At 35.3% G+C, this 13496-nt stretch overlaps 1 protein-coding gene across 5 annotated transcripts in view; it reads right to left on the reverse strand.

Moving 5' to 3' along the window:
* NFATC2 (nuclear factor of activated T cells 2) overlaps window positions 1-13496 on the reverse strand; it is a 273373-nt gene that overhangs the window by 206356 nt on the left and 53521 nt on the right. The window lies entirely within an intron of this gene.

Here is a 13496-nt window from a genome sequence, read left to right on the forward strand (position 1 = left end):
AAACTATTAAAGTACTTAAAGTACATAATAAATTAATCAATTTTAATTTCTTGAATAAAATATGCAATATAAGTACACTAAACTGTTAGATTTCCTGTCTATGCTGATATTTTCCAAAAGATTCAGATTGTTTGGAAACACTAACCTGTATTTTGCTTTTGGTGGTCAATACTATCAGAAGATCCTAGACCTTGATTTTGGTAAAAGGTTTAAATTATAGGATAGATAGTGTTAATGATATTTGGTTTTATTTAAACTAACTTTAATCAAATACATAGAAATACTGTGACCTTTAAATTAATCCTGTCCTAAAAAGTTTACAGGTTTAGAAAGGCACAAGGATTCAATAGCCCTATTACAGTATATGGTAGCATATTTGGTCTTTCAAATCACCCAAAGCATACAATAAGAAAAATCAAAGATTGTAATATAAAATGTCTAATTAAATGTAGTAGAAAAACTTTGCAATATTAATTTAAATTAATTTATTTAATTATTTATGTTGTCCCTTCTTACTGTAGTTTAATTCTAAAAAGTGTGGGCTTTCTAATTCCTGTTAAAAGTGAAACCTTCAACCTCCAGACTTAGGGCTAGATTTTTCAAGCCCCTACGGCAGCAAGTTCTCACAAGAACTTGCTCGGCGTGATTTATCAAGCAGCGGTCACCAGACCGCTGCTTCCCTAAGCTCTTCGCCACCTCTAAGGTGGCGAAATTCAATCTCCTCGGTCGAGTCCGACCGAGGAGAATGACATCTCCTGCCCGCGCGTGATTGGCTGTGCGCGGGCAGGGGGCGGGATTGCACGCGAGCGCAAAATTGCGCTTGTGTGCAATGTTAATTACCTACGGGTAATTTCGATCCTCCACAGGTGAGCTAAGGCGTACAGGGGCGTGTATACGTGCCCCTGTATGCCTCAGCTATGATAAATCTAGCCCTAAACTTAATAGCATGTACTGCTATACACACTTTATAGCTGTCCTAACTGACCTCAGCAGAGATCGAGACTTTGGTTACTGCATGACAGCATCCACTGCGCTGTGAACACTCAAATTGTACACTATGGGCTAGATTACAAGTGGAGCGCTAAATTATTGCAAGTGGCTGGTTATTGATACCACGAGATCTCTGGTTAATTTTCTAAAAGTTCCCCAAATGCCCTCAAAATAGAGGGCATTGCAGTTTTTAATTAAAAAAAATATATAATTTTTTTTAAATTAAAAACAACTGCACTAGGTAGTTTTTGGGGTCTAAAGTTGGTGGGAGTGGGGTGCACTGAATAGTGCCTTTACATATCGGTCTATGGGAACTGTGTATATAAATATACTGTATATGTAAATGATAATATACATATTTAATTATGTGTTAATATGTGTATATTATTATTATCGGTTATTTGTAGAGCGCCAACAGATTCCGCAGTGCTATAAATGTAGGTGGTATACAATGTAGCAATAATAGGGATCAAATCGGTAGAGGGCCCTGTCTAGAGTCGCACTGTTGTAGTTAGCTCTTGTGAAGGTGATCTGCAAGCAGTTGGGCTCTTAGGCTTACATTCTAAGGGGGTTCATAGTAAATAGCAATGGAGGAGAGGAACTGGTATAAAGAAAGGTTAGTGTAGGTTGTATGCATCCCTGAACAGAAGAGTCTTTTTGAGTACTTGAAGCTTTTAAAACTAGGGGAGAGTCTTGTGGAGTGAGGCAGAGAGTTCCACAAGATGGGAGCCAGTGTGGAGAAGTCCTATAAACTGGAATGTGAGGAGTTAACAAGAATGGAGGAGAGTAGGAGGTTGTGAGCAGAGCGAAGGGGATGGGAGGGAGAGTATCTAGAGACAAGGTCTGAGATATAGAGGGGAGCAGTAATACACATATTAACACATAAATATATATGTATATAATCATATATATATATATATATATATATATATATTTGTTTGCTGCCCATCGCTGCGCTACTTACCCCTTCACTGCGCAAGGTTCTGATGCCATCTGTGAGCCTATGGAAGCACACTCTCATGAGCACAGTGCTTCCTAGCAATGTGAACGCAAGCGCATGTTCACATTGCAATTGACTTGTAATGCCAGCGCACATTATCATGCTCTGGTATTACAAAGTGGAGCTCTAATATTGCTTGCTCGCAATCGATATTTAGTGCTCTATTTGTAATCTGGTCCTTATTTTTTAGTTTTTAAAAGGCCATTATAATGGAAAAAATGCATGCTCTAATTTGTTGGAGCATATAATTTTTTGCAGCTCTGTGTATAATCCTTGTTGCAGGGGTTAAAATCATATTGTTGCAGGGTAGCTTGTGCAATTTTTGCACTATAATGGCTCTTTTAAACAATCAATATGATTTTAAAGAATCTGTATATTATTACCAGGCTAATTTTTTCTTTCATATATCATTATGGGGTCGATTTATGAAGCAGCGGATGCTGCTTCCGACCCACTACGCTTCAGTTCCGCATGATGCAGCGGTCCTAAGACCGCTGCTCCTTAACTCGTCCGCCAACTCGGAGGTGTCGGACAGCAATCAGCCCGATCGAATAAGATCGGGTTGATTGACACCCCCTGCTAGCAGCCAATCTGCAGCGGGCGGTATTGCACCAGCAGTTCACAAGAACTGCTGGTGCATGCTGTCTGCATTTATCGATGTGCGGCAAACATGATTCACTATAGAGGATTATGTCTGTCCGCACCATGTTAATTCTGCCCCTTAGTCTAGAATGAATTTAGCATTTATTAAGGATTAGATTACAAGTGAGGCGCTAACATTTTTGTGCAAACAATATCGTGTTTCCGTGAGTATTTTCAATTGCGCTGATATTACAAGTTGAGCAAAATTTACGCTTCAATTTTTACCACAATTTCTGAGTGGTGGTTAACTATTTTCCAAAACAAAACACTTCAAAAATACATTTCAAAGTACAGTTAAACTCATAATAACACTGTCTGTAAAAAGTTATAAGGGCTGAAAGATATGAGATCTCCGGTGTTTGGAAAAAAAAAGCTGCAAAAGGACTTTAACATAGAGATACATACAGATACATTGCTAAAGATGTGTATATATATATATATATATATATATATATATATATATATATATATATATATATATGTGTGTGTGTGTGTGTACATATGTATTTATATGTGTATACATGTATGTACAGACATATGTACACATGTAAACACATAAATATATAAGCACATATATATATATATATATATATATATATATATATATATATATATATATATATATACTGTATATACTGTGCATTTGAGTCCTTTACAGTTAAGTAGATGAAAACGTGTAAAAACATATTTATGCAATATTTATATTTAAAAAAGGTTTTAAATATGTATTTAATGTAAATATTTCACATTCCAATGTTCTGCACATAGCAGAATATGTTCTAAGTATTTATAAATATGTTTTTATTCTTTAATAAATATTTCTACTATATGTAATGGTAATTTGGTACAATACATATATATATATATATATATATATATATATATATAAAACACGGGAGGGGTCAGCACTCTCAGGCCGGACCGGGTACACATCCCATGACCCTGTAACATGCACAGCCCTGGGTGCAAAACAGCACTCTCAGGAGGCTGCACTGTCACCAGAGTCACAGGCAGTTAACCCCAGACAGGCCTGGGTGCAAGGTCCAAACAGGGAAAATTACAAAAATAATAATAATACATTAATATAGCACACAGAAAAAGTCCAGCACTCACTTACAAGCTCTCAACTAAGATAAAAAGCAGCAATGGAAGAGTTAGCCACCGCATCCGGCCAAATGGGAAAAGCCCAGGCACCCAGTCAAGGTCCCCCCCAAAAACCTGGGTCCCTAAACAGACACACAATGCAGGCTCACAATCAAACAACTGTGAAAAAATGAAGAGTGCACAGGCTTATGTAATCTCCCCAAACATATACAAAACACGGGAGGGGTCAGCACTCTCAGGCCGGACCGGGTTCACATCCCATGACCCTGTAACATGCACAGCCCTGGGTGCAAAACAGCACTCTCAGGAAGCTGCACTGTCACCAGAGTCAGAGGCAGTTTACCCCAGACAGGCCTGGGTGCAAGGCCCAAACAGGGAAAAATACAATAAAATAATAATACATTAATATATCACACAGAAGTAGTCCAGCACTCACAAGCTCTCAACTAAGATCAAAAGCAGCAATGGAAGAGTTAGCCACCGCATCCGGCCAAATGGGAAGAGCCCAGGGACCCTATCAAGGTCCCCCCCAAAAACCTTGGTCCCCAAACAGCCACACAATGCAGGCTCACAATCAAACAACTGTGAAAAAATGAAGGGTGCACAGGCTTATGTAATCTCCCCAAACATATATAAAATTGTATATAGGTATATATATATATATATATATATATATATATATATATGAATCTCTATTTAAAAATACTTAGAACATATTCCTCTATGTGCAGAACATTGGAATGACAAATATTTACAGTATAAACATGTTTTCAACTACTTAACTGCAGAGGGCTCCAATGTATATGTGTATATGTGCGTACATCTATTCTCTATTTATGTGTATATATGTCTGTAAATACATATATACACATATAAATACATAATAGAAAAAGTTATAGTAAGAGCAGCGCTAAAAAATGGAAAGCTGGGAGTCAGGTCTGAAAAAATGCTACTGTATAGATATTTCTTTTACAAAAAGGTATAACATAAAAGTATAGCAAATGATACTTATGGTATATAAATAAAATAGTTTATTAAAGAGATATATAGCTCATGCATAAAAGTAATAAAACTAATAAATAAGTTATATCACATTAAAAACTGTTGTGGCCACAACTATAGGTAATTATAAAAATGTGATTCTCGGATAAATACACACAGATTGTGTCAATGGAATGACACTTGTAGCAAACAATAGTCTGTATAGTACGCACAGTGTCCAAGTGTTTCAGAATAGACTTTTCAAAGCAAGAGTATATAATGTATCAGCAATGAAATATATGCGTATACTGTGTCAAATAGTTCAGTTTTTCATAAGATAGGACAAATCGTATTCCTAATATGCTGGTATATATGCCAGTTCCATTAATCCTTGTTTTTAGTAGTAGACAGTTGCCTTACCGGACTTATGAGAGGTTTCTGTAACAAAAAAGAGTGTGTTTCCCCTACAATTATATAGGACAAATTCTCACTGAATAATTCAGGAATGATTTTTAACCATTCATACTTTTTTTTATTGGTTTAACTGTTCAATCATACACGTTTAAAAACACTTAAACTCTCTAGATTTCAATATATGGCATAGGTGTGTGAATAATACCTATGAGAATCATGTATCTAGATGTGAAACATTGTACTTGATTTGTATAATATCAAGCAGTCAACCCCTCTGAGGAAGCGTGAGCGAAACACATGTCAGGGGTCTGGCTTCAGAGTTCATACTCTCATTTTTTAACCGCTTACGCCCTATGATAATTGTTGATTGCCAATAGCTTGTAAATGTGTGTTATATTTTGAGATCAGACATTATGCTATGATAGTAAAATAAGTCAGTTAAACATTAATCTAGCCCCCGCTATAGTAGGGGGTTAAGCAGACAGAATCTATTACACTGAAAAGCTGTGCTAAACTTAACTGTGCAAGCAAGGACATTATAATTACAGATAGAGTATTAGCTAGATAGATTTAATCTCGCAATCAGACATCCCAGATATTAACAGGTCCTCTTATTACAGCATTATTCCTGAATTTTTGTTATAGCTGGCTCAAAAATATTTTTTGTATCTAACTACTTGATATTATGCAAACAAAGTACAATGTTTCACATCTAGATACATGATTCTCAGAGGAATTATTCATACACCTATGCTATATATTGATATCTAGAGATTTTAAGCAGACAGAATCTATTATACTGAGCTGCTGTGCTAAAGTTAACTGTGCAAGCAAGGACATTATAATTACAGATAGAGTATTAGCTAGATAGCTTTAATCTCATAATCTGAAATCCCACATATTAACAGGTCCTCTTGTTGCAGCATTATTTCTGAATTTATTAATAGCCGGCTACAAAAGATATTGCTTGTATCTGACTGCTTGATATTATACAAATCAAGTACAATGTTTCACATCTAGATACATGATTTTCAGAGGTATTATTCACACACCTATGCTATATATTGATATCTAGAGAGTTTAAGTGTTTTTAAACGTGTATGATTGAATAGTTAAACCAGTAAAGATAAAGTATGAATGGTTAAAGGACCAGTCAACCCAGTAGATTGCATAATAAACAAATACAAGATACAAGACAGTGCAATAGCTTTTAGTCTGAACTTCAAATGAGTAGTAGATTTTTTTTCTGACAATTTTAAAAGTTATGTCTATTTCCACTCCCCCTGTACCATGTGACAGCCATCAGCCAATCACAAATTCATACACATACCATGTGACAGCCATCAGCCAATCACAAATGCATACACGCTTATTCTTGGAATTCTTGCACATGCTCAGTAGGAGCTAGTGACTCAAAAAGTTTAAATATAAAAAGACTGTGCACATTTTGTTAATGGAAGTAAATTGGATAGTTGTTTAAAATTGCATGCTCTATCTGAATCATGAAAGTTTAATTTTGACTTGAGTGTTTCTTTAAAAATCGTTCCTGTATTATTCAGTGAGAATTTTTTCTATATAGGGGAAAAGCACTCTTTTTTGTTTCAGACTTTGTAACTAATTTTTCTATGAGTCTCTTTAGTGCTATATTGCCCCCCTAACAGGTGTTTGTTGATTAAAAAAATATTTGGCACCTATAGGTACTTACCATTAGTACTACTTTACCTACTATCTTGTTACTATTGGTTTCTCTACTTGTCAGGGGAGGTGATCATTCCACACTGCTGCTCAGCGTTTGTGAGCTGTTTAGCCGTTAGTCTTACTCACGTGCCCCTCAGTAGCCAATCAGGAAACCAGTATCATCAGGCAATCATCGGGCAATCAGAATTCAAAAAGTCAGTAAATTTTCCAATTCAGATCAAGCTAATAGATATTTGTAATCCAAAAACAGGAGTCACTTTTATGCGTTTTGGCTCTCCTCTGAGCCTTTATCAAGAATAGCTTCTTATCAAGAACAGCTCACAAACACCGAGTAGCCATGTGGAACAATCACCTCCCCTGACAAGTAGAGAAACCTCTTAGAAGTCCAGTAAGGCAACTGTCTGCTACTAAAAACAAGGATTAATGGAACTGGCACATATACCACCATATTAGGAATACGATTAGTCCTATCTTATGAAAAACTGAACTATTTGACACAGTATACGCATACATTTTAAATATATTGTTGATAGCGGGGGTTTTAGGGGGAAGCATATTTCTCAGTGCCCAGGGCAGCACACAAACTAAACTAACTGAGGATTATGGTTTGAAGTTAACTAGTTTGACATATTAATAGAAAAAAAAACCTTTGTGATATTAGATGCTTTTGTTTTAAAAGGAAACTCTGACTCACTTTGTACATACAATAATATTATGATGATTGGAGACTAATTGCAAACTATGGCAACAGAACTTAACCAAAAACGTTGTAGTTCTCATAATATTCAGGGTGAGAAATTAAGAATTGTATTTACTAAGTTTTTGTTTACATATTCTTCCTGCAGTTGCTATAATGGGCTTTTTTTCCTGTTTTATTCTCTGGTGCAGTTTACGTGGTTGACTGCCAAGTGCTTTTGTTAGTGACATTCCTGTCTCTTCCATAGAAACCTCATATAATGTCATCAGGAGTCACAGAGGGAATGGCATAGAGTCATGTCATCCTCTAAAAGAACACCACAATCAGATAACTGCACGCTTATGTTAACCCTATGAGTGCTGAATACATAAGCCAAACTAGGTCGGACACTGAATATACATATATATTTCTATGTTATGAGATTATTATTATAATTAGTTATGTGTATAGCTCCAACAGAGTCTGCAATGCTATAAACATGGGTCTAATATGTAAGGTGAGAATTATGGGAGACAAAGGTATAGAGGACCCTGTCAAGAGTTGCAGAGTTGTAAATCATCTCCAATGAAGGTGATCTACAAAGCAGCTGGGCTTGTAGTCTGACATGCTAAGGTTAACCACTTATATGACATTAATCATTGATTATATGATCAACGCAGAAACCATAGATTTTTGTAAAAATACAAATTTGCATTCTATAGTTTTAATACAAATTATACTAGTTCAGTCACTTACAATGATAGTCCTTAAAAAACGACAATAACAACTCTGTGTCAGTTAGATCATATAATACCATAAACTCTTCTTCATAAACTAATTACAGGATGTACATTGCACCTTCTCATAACCTGTGGAGACCCCAAAGCGCAGGACCCTGGGCAGCTATCCCTCTCGTCTGCTTACAAGAACCACTGCGTTTATAAGCTACAGTTTGTAGGGAGAAATCTGTATGGAGAACAAAATCTCTCCTTCTATATTTATTTTAATAACACAAGTAGAATGAGAGCGCCAACATATATAAATCTAAATGATGATGGATAAAGTCTTTTATATAAAATCCCCAAAACGTGTAGTGTACACAGGCAGCTTCCTCTTTACATATACTCTTGCTTGAACTAGTCGTTTCAGATCTAAAAAACATAAACAGGAACATGGTGCCCCAATAGTGTGATATCTTCCGACTTCAAAAGTTGTAAATATCAAAAAACATACTTACAGATTTAGAAGCACTCAAACAGTTCTAATCGTGCTGTCTGGGCTGTTAGAAGCTGCCCAGCTGGCTAGTATCGCAACTGCTAGTATCCGAGAAGGATAGATGGCCCAAACCAGATACTCCTTCTTCCCAAGAAACTCAGAGACTCACCTGAAGAAACAGTAAATCCGAGAAACGCGTTGTGAGAGTTAAGTACTTTTTTTTGCTTTTAGTAAAGTATTTTTATTATACACTTTTTTGCTGATCTGAGTTTCTTGGGAAGAAGGAGTACCATCGGTCATCCTGCAGTATCTGGCTTGTGCCATCTATCCTTCTCGGATACTAGCAGTTGTGAAAATTGTCTACAACGGGAATCTCTCTGGAGGTTTAAGCCAGCTGGGCGGCTTCTAACAGTCCAGCCAGCATGATTAGCACTGTTTGAGTGCTTCTAAATCCGTGAGTAAGTTTTTTTGATATTTACAACTTTTGAAGTTTGAAGATATCACACTATTGGGGCGCCCTGTTCCTGTATATGTTTTTTATATTTATTTCAAGTTATTCCCTTGGTATGCAAAATATAATGCAGATAATTTATATAAGATTGTCTTGAAGTACCCAGTGAATATCATAATAATGTCAGATCACTTTTTTCCAAGAAATGTAATGTGCACACTGTTTGAGGAATCTGGCACATACAATTAGCTAACGTAGCTTTAGCATACAAGGGCTGCTCTTCTCTAAAACCATTGTATAATTTCCATAAGAGAAAGTGTATCTGTAGGGGACAGTAGACAAAGCCACACTTTGAAGGAAAACTTGCTGTCTCCCATGAATTGCTTTATTAATTATTGTATCACTTCCATTGCAAACAAAGATAACATATTTCTATTTTATTTTACTAATTATGCACAGGTTTTACACCAAGTCTCTAAATAATGCAACCTCATTCAGAAAGCTCTAGTTCTACTTAGAATTTGAGTTGATTAGGCCCATGGGTGCATTGCTCAGCAAATACAACTAAATGATTGTATGGAATAAAACACAGTCGGTTTTGCTTAAAAAAATAATAATAATTTTGTGTTGAACCCTTAAAGAAAGCATTAAAATAAATTAAACATATGTGAGGCAGTTGTGGAACCAATAAAAATAGGGCAATGGTTCACATAGACTGCTAGATTAGCAGTGGTGCGCTTACTGTTGTGCAATAGCGAAAAGGGGGTTATGAAGGCTCGTGTATGTCGGAAGTAGCATGCGTATTACGAGTTGAAAGTAAGCGTGTTCGCTCAAGTGCAATTGAATTTAACCTGCATCTGGTTAGTGCAGCTTCAGTGCTCTGGTTAACTGTTACGCTAGACTAAAAATGTGTACGAAAAACATCAAAAATACATTTAAATGTACAGTTACCCTCATAATACCACTGACTAATAAAAATAATTTACCAAAAATATTGCAATAAAAAGTTAAAAGGGCTAAAAGATATGAGCTCTCAGGTGTTAACAAAAAAGGCAGGTGAAGGGCTTTAACATAGAGATACATACATATACATGGCTAAATATATATATATATATTGTATATTATAGATGTTTACATATATAGACATATAGATAGATAGATAGATAGATAGACAGACAGACAGACAGACAGACAGACAGACAGACAGACAGACAGATAGATAGATAGATAGATAGATAGATAGATAGATAGATAGATAGATATTAGTGTATTGGTGCCCTTTGCAGTTAAGTAGATGAAAACATGAAAAATCATATTTATGCTATATTCATATTTAATAAAGGTTTTAACTATGTATTTAATGTAAATATTTCACATTCCAATGTTCTTCACAGTTCTATGTATTTTAATATATATATATCTGTAAAATATTTGTATTAATCTATCTATCTATCTATCTATCTATCTATCTATATATATATATATATATATATATATATATATATATATATATATATATATGTATAAGTGTATAGATATGTATTTTACCAAAAAACATTAGATATATGTAGAAATATGTATTTAGGAATAAATAGAATATATTCTGCTTTGTGAAGAACATTGGAATGTGAACTATATTAATATTTTATATTTCAGCACACTTTGGTTAAATGCGATCAGGTTTGCGTGCCACAACAGACTCCATGTTGTTGTTGTTTTTTTTGCTTAAGCTTACTCGTCGTTTCGCGATGGAATGCGTTTTTGCAGTCGCAATATTCCTTGTTCGACTTTTTGCGCACGTCGGGTTAGCGCTTGTGCGAAAACGTTCTACTTTCAATTTGTAATACGAGCACTACCCGATGCATGCAAAAAGCTTACTTTTATGTGAGTTAACGCACAACAGGGAATTGCAAACTACTGCTCCAATCATAAGTGCCAAAAAGTGCAAAATATGTCAGTGCCTCTCTGCAGTCCAGATATTTTAGTATAGCAGGGTTCAAAGCTAATAACTACAATAGTACTGCAAAAATGTTAAATATTCATGATACTTAGACAGGAAATACACAAGTCATACAGTATCAGTTTCAGTTTATATTTACAGATCTTTTTTCAGGCAAAGACACATACAGTTTATATATTTAAATGCTAGTATTGCATATAAGAGAGAAAAAAAGTTGAATTTAGTTTCCCTTTAAGACAATTTCAACCATAATATAGCTCTAAGAGTATGAAAATGAAGGTTCTTGTAAATAAACGATGGTATCAACAACTAGGTGTTTTAAAGGTCCGCCTTGAAAAACAAAATGTTTAGCTATTTAGTTGAAGTGTGCTACTATGCAAAATGTACCAGCCCTCTCTAGCAACAAGAAAATAGTCAACATGTAAAGGTTGTGATATAGGCAATTTGATTATTTTTGCAAAACTACTTCTTTGAAAAGTTATCAATGTTTTATATAGTGCACAAGACACTGGGGCTGAATTCCGAATGCTTGATGTCTCGCTGGAAACAGCAGTTATGAAGCAGCAGTCTTTAGACCGTTGCTCCATAACTTGTCCGCCTGAGGCTGCGGACATCAATCCGCCCAATCCTATAGAATCGGGCTGGTTCCCACCCCCTGCTAGTGGCTGATTGGCCGCGAATCTGCAGGGGCGGCATTGCACAAGCAGTTCACAAAAACTACTTGTGCAATGATAAATGTGTATGCTGTTGGCATTTATCGATGTGTGGCGGACATGATACGCAACAGGCCACGTGCACAAGAATCCACCACTTAAAGGGACAGTGAAGTAAAAATTTTACTTTAATGATTCAGAAAGATTTTAAACAACTTTCTAATTTACTTGTATTATTAAATATGCTTTGTTCTTTTGGTTTCCATTGTTAAAAAGCATATGTACATATGCTCAGCAGGAATGCTGCAGCTGATTGGTGGCTATACATATTTCTCTCTTCTTATTGGCTCACCAGATATTTTCAGACTGCTCCCAGTAGTCAACAAAGGATTTCAAGACAATGAATAGAATTTGATAAAAGAAGTCATTTTGAAAATTGTTTCAAATCGAATGCTCTTTCTGAATCATGAAATAAGAATTTTGGGTTTCATGTCCCTTTAAGAATGTTTTTAAGTGTATGCAGGATTTTTTTTTCTGCAGGTGACTTGTGTAATAGAAACATTTTTACATAAAACAGTGAGAACCTTTAAAAAAATATTTTTGCTAAAATAAGTCAAAAAGGCTTTTTAAATAAAATCTTAAAATAGTCTTTTTTTTAAAAAAACAAAACAAAACATAGCATAAGATGAATGAATCATATTTATTATCCTTCACTACATAGGAAGGTGTTTTTGTCATATTTATTATCCTTCACTACATAGGAAGGTGTTTTTGTCATATTTATTATCCTTCACTACATAGGAAGGTGTTTTTGTCATATTTATTATCCTTCACTACACAGGAAGGTGTTTTTGTCATATTTATTATCCTTCACTACATAGGATGGTGTTTTTCTCATATTTGGACAGGCATTGTTCTGCTCTTCTAAAGTCTCATATATTGGCTATGCGTAAAATAATAACTTCTTTTTTAGCCTCTCCTGGTCAGCTATAACATGTCCTCTTCTTCTTGATCCTTACCCCATTCTGGTTCCACTTGTATACATATACATACGCCACCAATCAGATGAGTGAAAGGGCTTAAAGGGACATGAAAGCCACAATTTTTCTTTCATGATTCAGATAGAGAATACAATTTTAAACAACTTTCCAATTTAATTATGTTATCTCATTTGCTTCATTCTTCAGATATCCTTAGTTGAAGAAATGGCAAAGCACATGGGTGAGCCCATCACACGAGGCATCTATTTTCAGCCACCAATCAGCAGCTACTGAGCCTATTTAGATATGCTTTTCAACAAATGATATCAAGAGAATGGAGCAAATGAGATAATAGAAGTAAACTGGAAAGTTGTTTAAAATTGCATGCTCTTTCTAAATCATGAAAGAAAAAATTGGGGTTTCATGTCCCTTTAATTTTGTCAGAATATAGAGAGGATCGAAAAGAGATGAACTATTGTCAGAAGAGGTTGAAGAACTGAAGGTCAGCTAGGTTATTTAGTTTTCTGTATATAGGATAAATAATCTTGGCCAGTGTATCCTTATATAGCCTTCTTGGCTGGTAAAATAAAAAGAAAGTATTTTTCTTTAATCTTGCTACATTAAAGTCTACAGATGCTAAGCGGTTGCATGCAGACATTTCAAAGGCATTCAATGATGTCCAAAATAAAACAATGGCATTGTACTGTGATTGCACCCTAATTACTTCCATGC

Source organism: Bombina bombina, chromosome 1 (assembly GCF_027579735.1).
Source record: "Bombina bombina isolate aBomBom1 chromosome 1, aBomBom1.pri, whole genome shotgun sequence".
Lineage (NCBI taxonomy): Eukaryota > Metazoa > Chordata > Amphibia > Anura > Bombinatoridae > Bombina > Bombina bombina.